At 35.7% G+C, this 20,836-nt stretch overlaps 1 pseudogene across 1 annotated transcript; it reads left to right on the top strand.

Annotated features, from left to right (window-relative positions):
* Positions 1 to 19,436: 19,436 nt before the first annotated feature.
* On the top strand, positions 19,437 to 20,446 carry LOC126941975 (histone H3.3A-like; annotated as a pseudogene). The gene has a single exon (XR_007721473.1). The product of XR_007721473.1 is annotated as a histone H3.3A-like (transcript).
* Positions 20,447 to 20,836: the final 390 nt, after the last annotated feature.

Here is a 20,836-nt window from a genome sequence, read left to right as displayed (position 1 = left end):
TCCAAAACCTCACAAACCATAAACAGTATTAAATTTTAAAAATTCACATGAAATCACCAAGTGGTTAAAAACCCAGGATGAAGAGAAAAATAAAATACTAATTTACACATTAAAATAATATTCATAGAAGTCAGATAAAAATATATGTATGCACAAAGAAGTACAGAGTAACAGTGAGAGGAATTCTGAAATTATGCATGCCAACAGACAATGAGTTCAAATTTAAAAAATTGTAAGGTTAAAAAAATCTAGAATTCTTTGCTGAACAAAATTATCTCTCAATAAAGAAAGCAAAATAAAGATGTTATAAAAAAAAAAAAAGGTGAGAGAATCCATCACCAACAAATACGCACCTTAACAAATGTTAAAGGAATTCTTTAGGCAGAAGGAAAATAATACAAGCTGGAATTCATATCTATACACAAAAATAAATAGCACTGGATGTGGTAAATGTGTGAGTAAAATATGGAAGAAATAGTCAACGTCTTAATCACTTTAAAAGATAACTACATTTTTAAAGTAAAAATTATAATACATTTGGAGTTTCATAAGTTGTGTCAAAGTAAAATCTATTCAAGTGAGGGATGAGAAGAGGGCAAATTAAAATATAATGGTCTTAGACTACATGTAAAATGGTGTTATATAATTTGAAGGTGGACTACAATAAGTTCAAGATGTATATTGTAAACCTGAGGACAGCCACACTCAAAAATAAAATGAAAGATATAACTAGCTAGCCAAAACTGGAGAAAAAATTTATAAAATGTATTCAATCCTTCTTAAAAAGACAGGAACAAAAGAAAAGAGGAACAAATAAAAGATTAGAAAAATAATCTTTTATTATTTTCTAAATAATTAACTAAATATTAACTAGTGGCTTCTTTAAGATTTCCTACATATATAAAATCATATCATCTGCAAATGATCATAATAGCATGATATTAGTTGTTAGTTTTTTACAGCTGCCTTTTATCAGGTTAAAGAAGCTTCCATTTATTCCTGGTGCCTTTTTTTTATCATGATGGATTTTGGATTTAGTAAAAAAAGAAAACAAAATAGAGGGTCTAAACCACTTTTATTGACAACTACATCAAACGTAAGTGACCTAAACACTTCAATTATAAAGAAAATGTCAGATTGGATTTAAAAAATAACATCTAGGTAAATGTTGTCTATTTGAAACAAAATGTAAATATATACAGACACAAACAGATTAATAGTAAAAGGATGAAAAATTAGTGTAAACACTAACCAAAAGAAAGCTAGAGTTGATATATTAATATCAGACAAGTAGACTTCGTAACAAGGAATGGTGCCAGAGATAAAGAGGGGCATTTCATGTTAATAAATGGACAATATTCTCTTGGTAATTGATAGAACAGGCAGAATATGAATATATACGCATATATATGACATGCAAGACTTGAACAACACTGTCAATTAACCTGACCTGATTGACATTTGTAGACACTACACAACTACAGGAGAATGTATATTATTTTCAAATGCATATAGAAGGTTTACCAAGATAGGACAGAGTTCTGGGTGATGACAGTTTTTCAGAATTTTAAGGGATTTAAACCATACATAGTATGCTCTCTGACAAGAAAATTAAAATAAAATAAAAATTGGAAAGACATCTGAAAAATTCAAAAATTTTGAAAATTAAACACCCAATTTAAAATAATACATATGCAAAGGAAGGAAATACAAAGAAAATTGGAATGTATTTAAAAAAAATTGTTTAGCAACTTACTGGGGTTAATTGACACACACACACAAACCCTCCACATACTCAAAATATACTAATGGATGAATCTGTTATATATAGACACTTGTGAAACCATCATCAGAGTTAATAAGTTGAATATTTCCACTATTCCCCAAAGTTTCTACATGCCCCTTTGTAATATCATTGCAAAAACAATTATCCAATTTCTTATAAAGTTTAACATACATAAACTTACCTTATCACCCAACAAACACTCCTAAGTGTTTTCTCAAGTGAAATGAGAGATATATATATGCAGAGACTTCCATTTCAGGTGTTCACAGAAGCTACATTTATAATTACCCAAATTTCTATGTAGCTTAGAAGCTACTTGTTAATTACAGAAATATTTGCCATCTGGAATCACTGGGAATTTTTAAAACCAAAAATTCCTGCCTCCTTTATTTTATTTCCTTTTAACCTTATTTTTTATTTCTTGCATTGTACAATAGGCAAGTAGGATAAAAGTACAAATATATTTACACCAGACACATCACATTCAAAATATCAAAAGAGAAAAATAAAGATAAAACCTTGAAAGCAGAAAGAGAAAAAATAACCCAAATAAGATTAACATTTGACTTATTAGAAAAATGGAGGCCATGAACAATAGGATGACATATTCAAAGTGCTGAAAGAAAGGAGAAAAAGTCAAAAAACTTATATCCAGAAAAAAATATTTTACAAAAATGTGACCTCATTAAAGAAAATATACAGATGGCAAATAAGCATAGAACAAGATATTCAGCATCCTACATTATTAGAGAATTTCACATTAAAACAACAATGAGATACTACTACACACCTTTTAGAGTGGCCAAAATCCAAAATACAACACAAAATCCTGGCAAGGATGTGGAGCACCAGAAACTCTCTTTTATTACTTGTGGAAATGCAAAGTGTTACAGTCACTTTGGAAGAGTGATGGTTTCTTGCAAAACTAAACATACTTTTACCGTATGATCCAGCAATTGCGCTGCTGGGTATTTACCCAAATGTGTTGAAAACTTACACCCACACAAAAACCTGCATACAAATGTTTATAGCAGCTTTATTTATATGCCAAAAGTTAGAAAGAACTAAGATGTCCTCCAATAGGGTGATTGACATACAAACTATGGTACATCCATACAATAAAATATTATTTAGCAATAAAAATAAACTAATAAGCCATAAACAGACATGGAGGAGCCTTAAATGCATATTGCTAGGTGAAACAAGCTAATTGGAACAGACTGCATACTGTATGATTCCAACATTATGATATTCTGAAAAAGGCGAAAGTATGTAGGCAGTAAAAATATCAATGGTAGCCAGAGGTTTGAGAGGAGAGAGAAAGATAATACTCAGCAAAAGAGATTTCTAGGACAGTGAAACTATTATTCTGTATGTTAATGTAACAGTGAATACATGTTACACATTTGTCAAAACCCACAGAATGTATAACACAGAGTAAATGCTAGTGTAAACCAGGAACTGAAGTTAATAATAATGTACCAAAATTGATTTATCAAGTATAATAATGTACCACACTAATACGAGAAGCTAAAAACAGGAGAAATTGATGGAGGTGACTAGCATATGAATACTTTTCACTGATTTTCTTTTTTTTTTTTTTTTTGTAAACTGAAACTACTTAGAAAATAAGCCTATTTAAATAGTTTTTTTAAATGAAGGTGAAATAAAAACATTCCCTGATAAACAAAAACTGGAATAATTAATTGCTAACAGATCCACCTTACAAGACATACTAAAGAAAATTTTTGAGCTGAAAGCAACTAACACCAGACAGGAATGTGAATTCACGCAAAAAATCAGAGTTCCAGTAAAGGTAATTATGTAGGTGATAATAAAAAACAGTACAATTATATATTTTTTCTTTTACCTTATTTTAAAAACAAATACATAAAACAATATGTGTATAACTGTTAGACTCAAAACATATAGAAATTGAATAGGTTTGGCAATAACAGCACAAGGAAGGCATATGGGAGCAAAGCTAAATTTGAGAAAGGAAATGACACCAAATGGTAACTCAAATATTCAGGAAGAAATAAAGAGAGCCAGCAATGTAAAATGAGAAGATTATATAGCCAATTCTTTGACATGCTCATTTTTCTTCACTCGGCTTACTTAAAAGATATAAAATTACCTGAATTAATAATTATAACAATGTATTGTTGGGTTTGTAACATATATAGATGTGATATGTAGAACAATAACACCATGAAAAATGAGGAAAAGGGAACAGAGTAATAAAGAAGTAATATTTTTACATTAATTGGAATTAGATTCCTTAGAAGATTCTTATAAATTAAGATATATAAGATAAACCCTAGATTGACCCCCTAAGAAAATAACTAAAAGATGTAATTCAAAAATTATTGAAGAAATTGAGATGTTACATTTAAAAATATTTAACCAAAGAAAGAAGTAAAGAACATATAATAAAAAAACAAAACCACAAAATTTATGGAAAACAGAAACAGTCAACTGGTAGACCAAATCTAGCTGTTTCAGTAACGTAATGCACCATACTAACAAAGAAAAGAGCAAAAACCACACAGTCAACTCATTAAATGCAGAATTGTTTTTGTTTTCTTTTTTTTATTAAATCCAAAATCCTATCATGATAAAAAAAGACACCTGGAATAAATGGAAGCTTCTTTAACCTGATAAAAGGCAGCTGTAAAAACTTAACAGCTAATATCACGCTATTATGATCATTTGCAGATGATATGATTCTATATATGTAGGAAATCTTAAAGAAGCCACTAGTTAACAAACTAGCTCAGGAAGTTTGCAAATATAATATCAACATATGAAAGTATGTCGTACTTCTTTACCCTAGTAGTAAATAATCTGAAATTATAATTTGTAAAACAATTTCATTTACAGTCACTCAAAAGAATGAATTACTTAGGAATATATTTAATGGAAGGAGTTAATAAACAATGTTTTCTAAATTTAAGAAAGGATGTGCAAAACTTATACTCAAACTACAAAACACTCCTAAAAGAATCAGAAATTTTTAGGAAATTTAGAAAATTATAACGTTTTAAATTAAATTCTCAGTTGAATCCTAAAATTAATGAAAATATAAATAAGTGGAAAAACATCTCATAGTCATGGATCATAAGCCTTAATTTGTTAAGATGGTGATATTTTCAAATTAATCTACATATTTAACTTAATTTCTATTAAAATCTCAGCTACTTTTTTTTCAGATATTAAATCTGAATATGAATCCTGAATAGCCAAGACAACCTAGGTAAAGAAGAAGAAAGTTAGAGAAGTCACACTTTCAAATTTGAAGACGTATTCCAAAGCTACAGTAATCAAAGCAGTTTGGTATTAGCATGTGAAGACATATAGGTTGACATAACAGAATTGTAAGTTCAAAAATAAACTTACTTTATGGACAATTTATTTTCAACAAGATTGCCAAAAAAAATTAAATGAGGGAAAGAATGGTCTTTTCAACGAATATTCCTAGAATCATTGGATATCCAAAATCAAATATCATGTGCCAAAAATTAAGCCAAAATAGATCACAGACTTAAATATAAGAGCTAAAATTATGAGATTTAGAAGACAAAACAGATATAAATCTTTGTTAGTTTCATTTAAACAAAGATTTCTTAGATATGGCATAAAAATACAAATGATAAAAGAAAGAATAGATAATTTGGACTTGATATAAATTAAGAACTTTGTCTTATGAAAAATACCATCAAGGAAGTAAAAATACAGTATAAATTAAGAAGCTTGTCTTATGAAAAATACCACCAAGGAAGTAAAAAAACAACCCACAACTGGGAGAAAACATTTACAAACTATACATCTGATAAGAGGCTCATATGCAGAACATATAAAAAATTCTTACAACTCGATAATAAAGAGATAAGCAACCCAATTAAAAAATAGGCAACAGACCTGAACAGACATTTCTCGGAAGAATGTATACAAAAAGCATAAGAAAAGATACCCAGCCTCATTAGTTATTGGGGGAATGCAAATCAAAGCCCAATAAGATACCCCTTTTCACCTGCTAGGAATTATATAACCCCCCCAAAAATATCAAAACATAATAAAACAAACAAGAAACCCCACCAGACAATAATGTTTGTGTTGTTGAGAAGCTCAAAAAATTAGTATCCTCATATATGGATGGTGGGAATGTAAAATGATGTGACTTCTTTGAAAAACATTTCAGCAGTTCCTCAAAAAATTAAACATCATCATATGTCCCAGAAAACCTACTCCTAGATATATACTCAAGATAAATGAAAACATTCATTTACACAAAAGCCCGTACACAAGTGTTTATAGCAGCATTATTTAAATAACCCCAAGTGGAAACAACCCAAATGTTCATCAACTAACAAATGAATAAATAAAATGTGGTATATTCATCTAATAAAATCTTATTATGCCATAACAAGGAATGAATTACTGACACATGCTACAACATGGATGGACTTTGAATACTTATTGTAAGTGAATGAAACTATTTTCAAAAGACCACATATAGTGGTATTCCATTTATACGAAATGCTCAGAGTCAGCAAATCCACAGAGACACAATGTAGATGTCTGTTGTCTGGGGCCTAGGGGAGAGGGCAAGTGGAGAAGGACCGCGAACGTGTATGAGGTATCTTTTTCAAGTGATGAAAATACTCTATAATTAGATTATGGCAACTCTGCAAATATACTAAAAACCTTGAATTGTAAACATTACATAGGTGAATCGCATAATGTGTAAGTTATATCTTAATAAAGCTGTTAAGAAAGAGTTCTTTGCTCCAGACAAGAGTGGGAGTGAAACTGTTTGCACTGAGTTCGTTCTTTTGGACTTTTGAATTCATTTCATGTATTCTCTAGTAAAAATAAAGTCATCAGAAATAAATAATCTAGTGTCATGTGACTGGTACTAGAGTATGCACTTGAGTCCACATCCATGTGAATAGTTAGGAGATAATTAGGGGGGTTTTCCTGATATTCATCCTTTGATGATTCTCTGTCTTTAAAAATTAAAGGGGCATCTTTGGTTTATAGAGTGATATAGACTCGAATGGTGCTAAGAAAGCAATTCCCTGTGTTGTTTCCTTAGCATATTACAGAAACTAGAGATGTTTCCCTTTTAACTACAGTAAATCCTCTAAAAGAAAATTTTGTAACTAGCTTATCAGTCCTACATGCGATGTCCTACATAGACATATTTAATTATTCAAAGATGTCGTAAGTGCCAAAGAACCCTGAACCGGAAAGTAAGGTGCTAGGTTCTAGAGTTTTCCCATGTAGTAATTTGTTCTGTGCCTTCAGTTATTCTTCTAACCTTTTGATCTGTAGCATCCTCATCTATATAGGATTTTTCTTTCAATCTTACAGAGCTTTTGAGTATTAACCCAAGTCAGATCATAGCTATGAAAATCATTTACAATGTATCAAGCCCTTTACACATGTCAGATAATATTATTGCTATTTATTACAATATGAAATTAATAAAATTAAAATAATAATGAGGATAACAAGGTGCAGGTTTATGCAATACATATTTGTGAATGACTTCTGCCCTCAAAAGCCCGCCTTGTATATTCATAGTCTGAAGTTGACACTGTATATTCATAATCTATAGGGGTATATATATTCCAGTTTTCAAATTGCCAATGCAGAGAATTCTAGTTTTTTAAGAGAAGATTTTATAAGAAAAATGGCATTATATATTTTGCTACCAACTTGGTGGTTTGTTTTAAAATATTATAATATTAGAACTCATGGGAAGAAGAAAAATGATAACTCTAACTCATGTTATTCACTCAGCATAGGTACTTACTTCTGAGATGTGTGCAGATTACAAAGCAAGTTTAGAGTTTATGATGAAGAGTAGGTTTTGTATATACACTTTATTTTAATTCCTTGTATTAACTTTCTGTGTTTCCTTAAGTGATGAAGATTTTCTCATATCGCTCATGGTGTACTTAATCCACGCTTCTACTGGCAAACTCCTGTATATTCCTCAAGACCCTTCTTAAGGCAGAGTGGGTAGCATTCTTGAGATAGCTTCCTGATAATATTGAAGATAATTGTCTCCTCCCTTTGGTCACCATAGCGTACATTCCTCTGTCAATGTACATGCTGCACGATATGTTGATTGTTTATTTTCCTATATTTCTTTCTTAGTAGACTATAAGGTCATATGCACAGGAGTAGAGATCAGAACTATCCAGCTTAAGTCATATAATTGTTATGATTAGTGTGAATTTACCATTTTTCAGTAATGCAGTCATATGGAAAATGACTGAAAAAAATTAATAAAATATATAAACCAAGCTTTTGTTCATGGTAATCTGGAAAGAAGAGGGATTCAAAACACATGGGATACATAGCTGTCCAGATTCAGGGCCTCTGGAGGGGCAGGGAAAGCTTAGATATTTGTTCAGTAGCAGATGTTCCAAGCAGATCTTGTTATGAAACTATAAAGCAAGAGCCCTTGCCCTATGGGAGGGACCATCCATAAAGAATTCTGCCTCCATTCCAAATGCCTGTTGGTCCAGGCACAGCTAGGCTGAAGGAATTTGGCTATACCAAGGTGATGCAGCTTATCCTGGTCATTTGGCTGTTACCCTTCGCAATCCTAGATTTTATCCCTTTCTTCACACCCGCATTAACTGAGCTCTCCTCTCAGGTTCTTATAGCAATATGGCCACAGTTAGGTTTTAGGTGTGATTTTTCCACTGCCCCTCTTCATTTTTATCTTGTCTTCTCATCTGCTTCTCTTTTCTAAACCTATTTATGTTGCTAAAGGAGATTTTTCTACTTAGGTCTGTTGGAAAGCATCCAGACTTCCTTTGTCATCTCTCTATCTTTGGTCTCTCCCCCTCATCCATCTAAAGCATACACTAGGACGTCAGAACACTTTCTGTTTTGAGTGTTTCCCCTCTATCTTCTTCTTTTCTGCTTTAAGTATGGCTCAACATGGGCAGCCCTTTATTTTTTACTTTCAACATTCACTTCTTATACCCACCACAAGGGGAGACTACATATTTTGTGAAGTCAAGTACAAAATAAAAATGCAGGATACCTTATTCAAAATTATTAACAACTTCAAGACAATAACAGCAGAGCGTTAAGACAAAGTAGAACCCTTCTAAGTACAGGGCCCTGTGCAACCACACAGGTCCCAGGTCCGGGATTCCTGCCTCACTCACTAGACTGGAAGCTCCATGGAGACAGGGGCTGCACCTTTCTTGCACATTGAGGTATCCTAGCAGCAAGCTTAGTGTCTTAATTAGTACAGAGGTTATGTGAAAGGATAAAATAATATCTAGAACTTTGTGGTTCACACAGCATTTGCCCGCCTACATATTATCTCATTTCCACTCTTAGTCCTTTTGATTAAGGTAGGAATAGCAATCACTAATTTTCTCATGTTATACATAAGCAAACTAAGGTTTACAGTTGCTGGGTGATATTGTTTGGGTCATTCTACAATTAAGAGATAGCACAGAGAATCGTTGTCACCCCTTCTAATTCCATTCTCTAAACCACCTTAATTCTCACCTGGGGGATAGGAAGTGAGTGAAGGCATGGAGGTGCAATCTTTTCATAATCCCTGCTGTCCCAGAATTCTGGAAGTACAGTAGGATGAGATAAGTAGTTTCTGCTCTTTTTTTGAAGCTTTCTTGGCAATAATACTAATACTACTAGTAATAATGCTTTAAATATATTTAAAACTCTGCATTTTATAAAGGTCATTGCACATCCAGTTATCATCAGGACTGAAACTAAGAGACAGGCATTGAAGAAATGTTATTGATGTGGAAGATTCTACTTTCTTGGATTAACTACTAATAACAGTCCCTACATCATTTCAAACAGATAACTGAAAACATCAAAACTGTCAGAACTGCCATTGGTCCTCAGGACACTCTTATCTGTTTTGAGCTACAGGACATGACACAGCTACCATTTAGGTAGCTCCTGCAGCATCTAGCTGAAGGACAAAGTATCTCAGGATACTTAGGAAGAGTCCTTCTGTGGCAGAGGTGCTGAAGGGGTAAGAGTAGGTGAATGAGATTTTGCTTTGTCTTTCTGGAAATGGATAGAGCTGGGTTGAATTTTTAACTTTTGCCATTTCTTCTTGGTTAACTATATCATTGCTTTACATCCACAGTGATGTATTAGAATAGAGTTTAAGGGACTATTAATAGTATTTTTTTAAATAAAAAGGATTCCATGGCCAAGTAAGTTCAGGAGACATGGAGCTGCTGAGGTGTATCGTTGGGCTCCAGAAGCACCCTGTACTTATGCCTGGTACAGTACTTATCATGTTAAATCACAATGCCTGGTGATTCACCTGTGTCAATTTTAAGCTCCTAAAATCTTAACCTTCATGTCTACACACCTAGTAACAAGAAGGTGCTAAGTAAACACTTGATGAATGAATAATTATCTTCATTGAAACAGGAAGTAATCTCTTCATCCCAGTATTCACGTCAGGATATTCACACTGAGTAGCCATCACTTCATGCTCTAAACACTCAGGTGCATGTGAACGCCATTCTCACATCCCTACTCAGCAGGCTCCCATTCTAAACCCTCAAACTGCAGGTGGGCCCTTCAGTACTGCTGCCGATATGCTGCATACTTGAATATTAAAGTCCTCTGCTCTCTCTCCAATTTAACCCTGGCTTCTCAGAGTTGGCCCTCTGGGACCCTCCAAGCATTTCAAATGACATCCAGGCAAACCAGGCTGAATTATGAAATCATAGCATTACTAATATCAAATCCCAGGCCTCATATTTTAATATTGTATATGAAGTTCTGTCTAAAGACCAAGATTAATTTAATATGTAAAACAATAGATACCTCAAATTAATACAAAACATTGTAATACAAATGACTTTTATTCAGATCTGAATACTGCACACAAAGGCTATAAGTAAATTAGTTTTATTGATCTATATTCATAGAATCATTTAAATGTACCCTCTGGTACTGAGAGCCAGGGGTTTTTCTGATGCTTGCCATTAATGCATTTTTCATTAGTGGCTAGTGCTGGGAAGCCCAAATTTCATTTGGCTGCAAGAGATTAATTTCCTCTTGACAACCATGGCCAGATTAATAAAAAATGGGGGAGTTGAAACAGTGACCTACAGGACAGTTCTCAGAACTATGATTTAGAGGACCAGGAAAACACAGATTTTATATATATATATATATACACACACACATACACACACACATAGAGAGAGAGAGAGAGAGTGTGTGTGTGTGTTTTCTTGTGCCTGTTGTGGAGAAAACAGCCATTTTGAAGAGAAATGACTCAGAGTCTATGTTTCTTGACCTTGTCTCAGAATACGTGTATATGCCACAACCATTTGTAATTGACAATTGACCTGTTTTCAGTCTCAGAAATATAAATAAGAAGACATATGGGCAAATAATTTACAATTTTTTTCTTGTTTCTCCAAAAGTATTTCTCATCAACCTCACAAAGGAAGCATAATGATAATGATAATAATAATAATAATAATACAATTAAAGCTAATTAAAGTCATTCAAATTGATTCTGTTTGGAGGCATATTAGAAAATTTGGAACTCCCACTGAGATAATTCATACACACTGAGGAGCTGGGGAGTCACAGAACTAAGCCCCTGAATTTGACTGTTGCTTGGGTGTTGTGACGACTGAAATGGTTCACTGCTTCTGCTCCTTCCTTAGGTTGGTGCAGTCATTGTATCAGCTCTGTGGGGAGCCTGCTAGTTTTCTTAACCTAACTACCTCATCACTGAAGCCTATAACCACAACCTATTTAGATTATGACTGTTGAATAATACTGGTATGCACCATGAAGAAGAAAGTGGGAACTATCTCTACAAGTGAGCAGAGCAAACAGTCATTTTTATGATGTGACCTGTGAACCGTTAAACGCATCCTTGCTTAATATATATCTCTGTCCCAGGCTTACACCAGTGCCAGAACATCCCCCAGTTTAAGGGGAATTCCTTAGATATGAAAGTTTTATGTATTTTGGAGAGGCCTCTTTAGGATACAAGCTCTTCTGGGAGGGCTAACCCTATAAACCACCATGGACTATTAGCACCAGGGCTTCAATGAGTCCCGTAGATTGCTTTTTAAAATTACAGCTTTTACAAACTGTGGTAGGCAGAAAGATAGCTCCCCAGAGATGTCCACATTCTAATCCTCAAATGTTACATGGTTACACAACAAAGGGAAATTAAGGCTATAGATGGAATTAAGATTGTTTTAAGATTTAATTTAGTTTAATTTTAAGATTTAAATTTAAGATTAAATTAAGATAGGGAGATTATCCTGGATTACCCAGTGGACTCAATGTAATCAAAAGAGCCCTTATAAGTAGACAAGGGAGGCAGAAGAGAAAGAGAAGTACAGAGATATTAGTGTGAGAGGACTCATTACAACATCGCTGGAGGAAGGGGCCATAAACCAAAGAATGTGGTCACCTTATAGAAGCTGGAAAGGGCAAGAAAACAGATTCCCTTCTAGAGCCCCTAGAAGACAATATAACCCTATCAAGATCTTGGTTTTGGCTCAGTGCAACCCATCTTGGGTTACAGAACTGTAAGATAATAAATTTATGTTGCTTTAAGGCAGTAAATTTGTGGTAATTTATTATAGCAGCAGTGGAAACGGTTACACAGAGAACTGGGCACTTGTCTGTTCTGGTAAGTGTATAAGCAAGTAAAGATTAAACGGGAAGGACTGGGGTAAGCACTTCAGAAAATAAACTACTGTTGAGTAATACATTGTAGAGTGACATTGTGAGAAATAAGAATAAGGGAGTTATTGGGCAGATGGATAACTCATGGCAGTATTAAACGGATGCACCAAGGGGGAAGGAGGGAATACACAAAAGGGAGACTGAAAAACACTGTATTCATGTTTTGTTGGTATATGATAAAATTACCACTGACTGAGTGGCTTAAAACAACACACTTATTTTTTATTTTATTCAGACAGGGTCTCATTCCGTCACCCATGCCAGAGTGCAGTGATGCAATCACAGCTCACTGAAGCTTTGACTTTCTGGGCTCAGGTGAACCTCCCACTTCAGCCTCCTGAACAACACATTTATCATCTCACAGTTTCTGTAGGTCAGGAGACAAAACAGCTTAGCTGAATGCTGTGTTCATAGTCTCACAAAGCTTCAATCAAAGTGTTAGTGAGGCTGTTCTCATCTGGAGGCTCAACTGGGGAAGAATTCACTTTCATGTTCATTTAGGTTGTTGGCAGGATTTATTTTCTTGTGACTATGTGACTAAAGACCTCCCCCCTTGTTTTGCTGGCTGTTAGCTGGTGACTACCCTCAGGTGCTAGAGGCCACTCCAGAGTTCCTTGGTATGTGTGCCTCCTCAACACAATGACTTAATTCATCAGGCCAGCAGGGAGGTTCTCCAGCATCTCTAGTCTGCTAATACTGAGTCTTCTTATTCCTGGTACAGTACTTATGGCATAATGTAATCATGAGGCTGGCATCACAATACCTTTGCCATATACTATTTGTGAGAAGCAAGCCATAGATATCTCCTACACTCAAAAGGAAGGGATTACACAGAGCTGTAAACACCAGGAAGTGAGAATCACTGGGAGTCATCCTAAGCTCTGTCTGCCACTGGCATAATAGTCAAACTTAATATATGTTACAGTTTCACCTGGATCATGCATTTTACAGGAAACTTGTTACTCCTGCCAATGATTTGTCTGATAGTAAGATGATGGAATTGATTTTTCCTGGTCCTAATTGACAGCTATGGATCTCTAAATAGTCTTTAGGAAAAGATAGCTCCTTGATTAGTATTTGTTGGAGGTGATAAACCTCATACAACAGTGAACTGGGTGAAGTCTGATTCCATATTACTCCCTGGTTCCATACTTCTCTCACTCTCTTCCTTTAGTGTTTTCATTCCCTAGGGATGCCATAAACTTTCTACATCTTCCTCATAGCTAGTAGTTTTCTAGATAATGATCTACTTTCTAGATAAGTGTTTATGGTAAGCAAGGGTCATAAACTCAAGTGCCTAAGCCAGCTTCTTGGGGTGGGGTGGGAGAGTGGTTCAAGTCACTGTGGTACAGTGAAGAGCACAAAACCCATCTCACAGAGGCAGGCAATATGAGGCTGCAGTCATTGTTGCCATATTTCTGGAGGTTTCTAAAAATACAAATGTTCTTGTTGATATGAAATGGTCTAAGCCTACCATGTTAGAAACAGATCCATTAAAACAATTTAAGTGAACAAAGTAAAACAACTCTGTAAATAAGGTAAGCCAAGAGGGTGTCGGCAGTTTTTCTTCTGAATGGGCCCTCTGATTGTTGGTGAAAATCCCACAAGCTGGCAAGCCAGCCTGAAGACAGCTCTCAGTGAAAAGACAGGGTACTCCGTAGTATTTGTTGAATGAATGATTGAATAAAGGGTTCTTAGCTTTTCTTATAGAGAGAACTTCTTAGGCTTTGCCAAATAAACTAGAATGTTCTCTTAGGTTTTCCACACAGCTTCTGTTATTGATGTATTTTATATAATTTTAGATTAGGCAGGACTCCAATTTACCTGTAGAAACCATTGTAATTATATGGAAGGTGTTGGGGACAGGAGAAAAATGTGGCCACACTGCAAGCCAATGAGATGATGATGATGATGATGAGCATGATGTGTGTGTGTGTATGTGTGTGTGTGTGTGTGTGTGTGTTTTATTAGAAACATACCCAAGAATCCTAAGAAGTCTATAAATGACTCTCAGTGAACCGAATGAAGAGATCCCCTTTAAGTCAGGCAAGAATCAAATTTTATTCCGTGGCTGGAGTGAGTGATTTAGGATAGCAAGAGTAGTTCTTGGTTAGGCAGTAAAGGGTCAGGGGATTGTGTTAAGATAAGACAAGACAATAAAAGCAAGAATGATCAGTATGTTATAAATTTCACATAGTATTTGTAAACATTTTTGCAACCCCGTATCTTAAAAGATGATTCTACACTGAGACTCCCTTACTGTGAAGATAATAGACCAGGAAAAGCACCATTGAAAATTGTGTATATCTTTGTATAACTATCTAAATTGTTTTTTGTTTATAATAAACTGAGCAGTGGTTGCTTCAGAGTCAAGGGACAGAACTCTGCTAACCAGCGTTGTAGGAAATTTTCTGTGTGAAACTCTGATGAATCAGGTAACCACTGTCTGGATCACTTTTCTCTCTCTCCCCCTGAACTAACCTGAGTATAGATCTAGGGTAAAGGCAGATACTGCGACACAATCTGATCTGAATTTGGCCTCCAGGGGGAACAGCCAAGATGATTTAATAGATCTTCTTTCATTTCAAACTTCCACAGGTTCAGCATTCTCAGGCAGTCATTGATTGCTTTAAAGAAATAATGCCTGGCCAGATCCTAATTATTACTACAATTAGTCTACTGCTTTCTAGCAGTCTAACAACTATACCTTATCTGCAAGGATTAAACATCACTGGCAGATGAATGTAGAATCCCCGAGTTCTATGAGTCTGGCACAATTGTCTAGATCTCACTTCCCATTCTCTTTTCCATATGACAAACCCCATTATAAGGACTTTATGCTGCAGACTTATTTTTACTGTGGCTTAAATCATTTGCTCTGAGGGCATAGTAATTGGTGAAATCCTCTTTATTCTTCACAACCTATATTAAAAATTGTGTCCTTTAGGAAACCTTTTCTGAGAACACATAGGTGGATTGACTCTTTGCTGTAAACAGCAAGATATTAGCTTTAGTATTGACTCTTTAATTATAACATGGATCTCCTTATCTTAATAGTGGCATTTTTGTATCTTTTTTTTTTTTTCTTTTTGGCTAAGAGTAATTTGACAGCAGGGATTGGGTGATCTCCAAATTCCCAGTGCCTAGTAGTGGAATTCAGAGTAGTTCATTAAATGTCTTCAAGAAATTGAAAAATCAATGAATGGCTCACTTGTTCTTACAGACATGAGAATGTGGAGAAATGGGTAGATCATGATTTTTAAATCCCAGTAAAATTGTTTTACACTAGAGGAAATTAAAAAGAGTGCTGTACTATATCCCAAAGATTTCACATTGGGCGCTTTCCAGTCCCTCATTCAACATGTATTACCTGAGCCCCTGCTATGTGATAAGCACTGATCTAGAGGCATTTGGGGAGTCTAAGGTGACTGAAACAGATGAACAGTTAGAGTCATAAAGCTTGAAATAGAGTAGCAAATTTTTCAGTGTAGTGTTTCTTTTTTCTCCTTAAAATGGCATCTTAAAGAGAAGTCTATATGCATAACACATCTCTGTCGCTCCACGCTAACCCCCCAGGCTGCCCCTGTGGTACCTCTTCAAAAAATCTGGGACCCAATAGACATAGTTTGAAGAAAGCAGCTGTAGCGCTTTCAATAAAGTATTAGCTTTCTAAAGTAATGTTCTATTTTTTTTTACAAGTAGCTATTTTCAAAAGAGTGATGTATCGATACTGAGTAGTTTATATGGTCTATCTCATTTAAGACTTGACAACCATCCTAAGAGTTGGACAATAAATGACATAGCTAGCATTAGACATGCCACAAAGGGTAGGCAGAAATGGACTGAAATGGGAAGAGAGAAAGAAAGAAAAAAATTGCTAATTTTACACCTATGAACTACGTACTGCCACTATTAAAGAAATCGAGGTAAGCAAAAGAAGGTCTGGAAAGTTCCATATAGACTGAAGATAGTTCTAACTTTTGCATTGTGGGGGTTTTCAGGTTTGTTTTTCTTTCTGACACATGTTCCAGTGTTTGTTTCTATACTATTGGAAGAAATGTTTGATAGCAGAAGCCATCTGTATGTATCCTTGCATTTTGTAGGGTTTTTTTTTCTTTTCCTCTGCACAGTAACATACAGGAGCTGAACAAATAATGCCTTGAGTCAATATACTTAGTCTCCGATTATTCATAGCTAAACTTGTTCAGAGCATTTTTGTAAAAAGAATCAAAGTAAACAATTACCTTGATTCATAAGACCGACTCTTCAGTGAGAAAACACCAGGGTATGAGTCATTTACAAATGAATTTGTTTTGCATTGTTACTGTTTATTTCTTTAGAGGACTACTGGATTTAGAAGTCATTGGCTGTAATATAAGTATAATGTGAAACTTTGCCTACAAATTGGGCTCTGTGCTTTTCCCCACCTTCCATATTCTCCAATTTTTGTCCTCCAGCATAGTGAAAGAGAGAAAGACTATCCTTTGTTCCTTTCCGAGTTGCCTCTGCCTGGATACAGGGAGCAGCTGGAGGCAGCCAGCCCTCAGGCGGGTAATGAATAAGTACACATGTCTTGGTCCTGTCTGCAATCTCCTGTAAAGATTGGCTTATCCTGGAGAGGCCAACCCTGATTGGTAAGAAGGCTGGAAGAAACACCTGTGGCATGCAATGGGATGCTCTGAGGATGATTTGCCTAACTCTCTCCTGGCTCTCAACAGACACCAGACAGCAAATCTTTAATGAACATTTGCTACATGCAAGGTACATGTGAAAAAAGAGGAATGAGAAACAAAGAGGCACATTCACGCAGGAATCTTGAATTTTGTAGATTATAGAGGGCTTAAGAAGACATAAAAGAAAGTGGATTTTGTGTGAAAATCTCTAGCAGTCTTTGCCCACAGCCCTGCTCTAGTGCGCCAGGCTCTGCCTGTACATTGTTTCTAACCCATAGCTTATCATATCCACAAAATGGGATTATAATACTTACTTTACAAAATTGTGGAATTAAATAAAAATGACATTGTTAAACTGTCTGGGACAGTGCCTGGCATGTGATGAGTACCCATCAAATAATAGCTATTGTGATAGAAGCTGATTGTTTTCTATGGAACAGGGGTCCCCCAAACCAGGACCATGGCCCAGTACTGGTCTGTGGCCTGTTAGGAACCAAGCCACGCAGCAGTAGGTGAGCGGCAGGTGAGTGAATGAAGCTTCATCTGTATTTACAGCCACTCCCAGTGCTTATATTACCACCTGAGCTCTGGCTCCTGTCAGATCAACTGTGGCATCAGATTCTCACAGGAGGGAAACCCTATTGTGAACTGTGCATGCGAGGGATCTAAGCTGCATGCTCCTTGTGAGAATCTAATGCCTGATGATCTGTCACTGTCTCCCATGACCCCCAGATGAAACTGTCTAGTTGCAGGAAAACAAGCTCAGGGCTCCCACTGATTCTACATTATGGTGAGTTGTATACTATAATATAAATTATAATGTATATAATTTCATTATATATTACAATGTATTAATAATATAAATAAAGTGCACAATAAATATAATGTGCTTGAATCATCCCAGTACCATCCCCCCACCCCTGCACCTCCTGCCAATCAGTGGAAAAATTGTCTTCCACGAAACCTGTCCCTGGTGTCAAAAACTTTGGGGACTGTTGCTACAGAACATCTGTTCTCCTTTTCATTCTGAGTAACAGAATTGTTGTTTATTGGCAACAATGTACCCAGATTGAGTGAATGAATGAATAATCAGTCAAGCCTATTTTTTCCTAACCTCTAACACAGGTTGTGATGTGTATGAAGCCTTTAAAAGGAACTGACTCAGCTGATTCCACTAGCAGATATGGGCTTTTGCCCTTCTGTCCTGTTGCTCAAATCTCTGTTAGTATGGCTGGAGCTATAGCAGTCATCTTGAACCATGTGATGACTTTGAGGATGAAAGACATGTGTTAAGGATGGTAGAACCAACTGATAGAAGGATTCTTGTTCCTGGTTACTTTGAAGCTGTCATCTCGGCTCTGTATTGTTTACCTTTAGAATTACTTTATGTGAGAGAAAAATCAGCCTCTGTTTCATTGATGTCACTACTATATGGGTGTTCTAGTTGACGCATACCAACTCTCACTGATGTTTCTCAAGGTGTTATTAGTAACTTAACAAGATATAGACAACTTAAGTGAGCAGGCCATGTTAATATCATCACCAAACTGGTGTGTAACAAATGCAAAAACACAGTGAGAAGAGCAGAAAGAGAAAGTTAGAGAAATCAGTGGAAGCGGAGGTGTGGTTAATCACCATCAATCTACGAATCCCACAAGAAAAGTCAGGCAGATAAAATTCATTCCATCTCAAGTTTAAAATTCTGGGTATTTTCATATCTTATATATCATCCACATATTACATATTGAAGAAAAAATCAAACAGAAATGTACAACTCTTTAAAGCATTTATTTAAATCCATCCATTTAATAGTATCTGGGGTGTGACTGACACTCTTTTAGGGAGCCAACTGAACTGCTGGCTTTATCTATAGTTCTCTCAGTCTCAATAAATGGCCCATCCACTCCTCTCCCTCTTCCATCTAACACCTTCTTATCCTTCAAATCTCATCTTGAAACATGCTTTCTCAAGAATGCTCTCCCTCACATGATTGCCAAATATCAAATGCCATCATTGCATTTCAACTCTGTCCTCTACCCTAGATTATAAGTTCTATGGTCATAGGGTCTATGCTTGTCATTTTCACAACCATATTCCCAAAACCTAGTCCTGCACCTGGTACTCAAATAATTCTTATTAGATAGTGAATGACCGAATGAGGAATGTTACCTTAACAATAGTGATGCCGTCGCTCTCTAACGCCAGCGCCGCCTCTCGCTCGCCGAGCTCCAGCCCAAGGAGAAGGGGGCTAAGTAAGGAGGTCTCTGTACCATGGCTCGTACAAAGCAGACTGCCCGCAAATCGACCGGTGGTAAAGCACCCAGGAAGCAACTGGCTACAAAAGCCGCTCGCAAGAGTGCGCCCTCTACTGGAGGGGTGAAGAAACCTCATCGTTACAGGCCTGGTACTGTGGCACTCCGTGAAATTAGACGTTATCAGAAGTCCACTGAACTCTGATTCGCAAACTTCCTTTCCAGCGTCTGGTGCGAGAAATTGCTCAGGACTTTAAAACAGATCTGCGCTTCCAGAGCGCAGCTATTGGTGCTTTGCAGGAGGCAAGTGAGGCCTATCTGGTTGGCCTTTTTGAAGACACCAACCTGTGTGCTATCCATGCCAAACGTGTAACAATTATGCCAAAAGACATCCAGCTAGCACGGCGCATACGTGGAGAACGTGCTTAAGAATCCACTATGATGGGAAACATTTCATTCTCAAAAAAAAAAAAAAAAAAAAAAAAAAAAAAAAAAAATTCTCTTCTTCCTGTTATTGGTAGTTCTGAACGTTAGATATTTTTTTTCCAAGGGGTCAAAAGGTACCTAAGTATATGATTGCGAGTGGAACAATAGGGGTCAGAAATCAGGTATTGGCAGTTTTTCCATTTTCATTTGTGTGTGAATTTTTAATATAAATGCAGAGGCGTAAAGCATTAATGCAAGTTAAAATGTTTCAGTGAACAAGTTTCAGCGGTTCAACTTTATAATAATTATAAATAAACCTGTTAAATTTTTCTGGACAATGCCAGCATTTGGATTTTTTTAAAACAAGTAAATTTCTTATTGACGGCAACTAAATGGTGTTTGTAGCATTTTTATCATACAGTAGATTCCATCCATTCACTATACTTTTCTAACTGAGTTGTCCTACATGCAAGTACATGTTTTTAATGTTGTCTGTCTTCTGTGCTGTTCCTGTAAGTTTGCTATTAAAATACATTAAACTAAAAAAAAAAAAATAGTGAAATATTAATGGTCAGCTGATGTGGGTAGTCAAGACTTCAGCCTAAACTATAGCATGACCAAGAAACTCATAAGTGATTCTGCGATTGTGTTTGATGGATTTTTGTGTCCACATTAGCCACTTTTGACTTTTCTCCTCAAAGAAATAAAAGATCTCAAATAAAAGATCTCTTAATCAGTTTTCTTAGATGAAACAAAGGGAATTTCTGTGAACCTAGTGGATAGAGAATTTCCTACCTTTTCATAAAGCAGACAGGTATTTCAAACCATTGACAAGGAGTGAGAAGTAATTTGTGCCTCCTGGCTGACAGTCCATTTTTCCAACAGCCCTCAGCCAAAGGGCAGTCGGTAAAGGAGCCAGTTGAATAGGATTGGCTATGCCTGTG

This window comes from Macaca thibetana, chromosome 1, assembly GCF_024542745.1.
Source record: "Macaca thibetana thibetana isolate TM-01 chromosome 1, ASM2454274v1, whole genome shotgun sequence".
Lineage (NCBI taxonomy): Eukaryota > Metazoa > Chordata > Mammalia > Primates > Cercopithecidae > Macaca > Macaca thibetana.
The sequence above is the reverse complement of the archived record's forward strand: the minus strand, read 5'-3'. Positions and strand labels throughout refer to the sequence as shown.